The sequence below is a fragment of the Etheostoma cragini genome, chromosome 7, assembly GCF_013103735.1.
Source record: "Etheostoma cragini isolate CJK2018 chromosome 7, CSU_Ecrag_1.0, whole genome shotgun sequence".
NCBI lineage: Eukaryota > Metazoa > Chordata > Actinopteri > Perciformes > Percidae > Etheostoma > Etheostoma cragini.
This window is the reverse complement of record NC_048413.1, coordinates 3,277,878-3,279,787: the sequence shown is the minus strand read 5'-3', so window position 1 is coordinate 3,279,787 and position 1,910 is coordinate 3,277,878.

Below are 1,910 nucleotides of genomic sequence, written 5' to 3'. Positions count from 1 at the left end.
TCATTTGTCCTAGATGATGCTGGCTGCGATTGCTGGGAAATGTACTGGCTTTTACCTTTCTCAAGGAGTTGAATGCATTACTTGCTTTACCTCTGTGAAAAAAGAAATTACAATATTTATCTGGAAGGCAAGGAATATCAATGTCCAAAGCTTACATTTGTTGTTTGGTCTAGTCGCCGTTATAGTTATGCCCTCAGAGCCCAGTCTATCACACTATTAAAACAAGATGTTCTCTTACTGTGCCACTGAAGCAGTCAGCAAATCAAATCGGTCAACCGGCTGCAGTGGGTTTGATGTTTGGATGTCAGGAGATGTCCGGCCAAAGCACGACCGATGGACGTGCCAGTCCTCCTGTCGGCTTTGTTGACACAAAGCACAAGATGAACACACACATGCAGTGCACTCGCACTCATGTAGTTACTGCTGTTTTACCCTCACTCTGTAGTGTTCACTAACAACATCTGACTCATTCCAAGAACACGACTTCGGATAACTTCATGCTCTGTAAAAGACCTCAGCCTGCACAAATACACCCCCCTGTGTTAAGTAAGTGTATTGCTTTTGGAGGGTTTGTTGACATCAGGAATAAAAAGTGCGTATGACATGGAAACCTCTGGATGGATGGTGCTGAGTCAAGGCACTGGCACAACAGGCGCACGCACTTTGGGTTTACAGTTAACACTAATTTGTCTTTAGAAAGAAGCAATAATATATACATATATATTTTTAAATAAACTTTTTGAAGGAAAATCTATTTCTACAAATGAATAATGGGAAAAGCAATGTTAGATCATTTTAACTTCAGGCCGATATATATGCTATTTTACATGCTGTTATAAGTGACACTAGTTTTACATTCCTTTCTGTTACAATCTAAATACAGTATCAGCTGGAAATGGCAATACGCACAGTATGACACACTGACAGGTGCAACAGTGCAACAACACAGTCAAAGTCAGCGCACTATGATTTAAATTGCATGAGAAAGTAAATAGAATATATTTTCCAAATCTTTTTGTTTTTTTAAAGAAACGCTAAAGAAATGTCCCTCCTCTGTAACTTTTAAACTTAGTAACCTGCTACTTATACTGATCTAACAATTATATTTCAAGTCTAACATACAAACAACAAAAAAAGGTTACAGACAATAACATCTTCCTACATAAATTAAATCGTTACGCAGTACCGCAAGGATGCAAAGATCACTCACTCCTGAGGTAAACTGAAGTGCGCAACATCCTCCTGCAGCAAGCATCCAGCACACACTCCTCTCCATCCCACCCTGCTGCTCTGGCTCCGAAGGGAAATGAGGCCCACGTCCCCCAGACATGTTTTTATAAGGAAGCAGCTGAGAGCAAATGCCTTGCTTGTTTCCGGGTAACGTTGGAAACAACGCTGGAAACTGCGCACTACGTCGCCACACACTAATCAAATCATGGCCATGCGCATTTCTCACTCGCCTTTATAAAACACGTTTGGACACGTTTCAAAACAAATACAATTATGTATATAAAGGCATGAACATTGTAACATTAGAGGAACATCATACGCTGCAAGACAACAGAAGAAGAAAAAAAAGCACGATACTAATACAGCGGACCATTGAAGCACTACACCTGAATCCATATGCTTGATGGTAACGTTATTTTATTCAGCGGGAACATCACGTTCATAAAGCAGGATGTATATACCGGTCAACACACTCTCTTTGAAAGGGCGACGGCTTACCGACAGCGCCTCTTTCTTCGCAACAGGTTGTCCGTGTTGAAACTATGACCAACTATTTCTACCCCGACATTAAGTGTCATTAACTCCTAGTATCGAATCCAGAGTGGTCCCCTTTGCTTTAAAACCCTGGCCATCGAGATAGTCGCAGCAACACAAACAAGCCACGCCCACCAACACACACA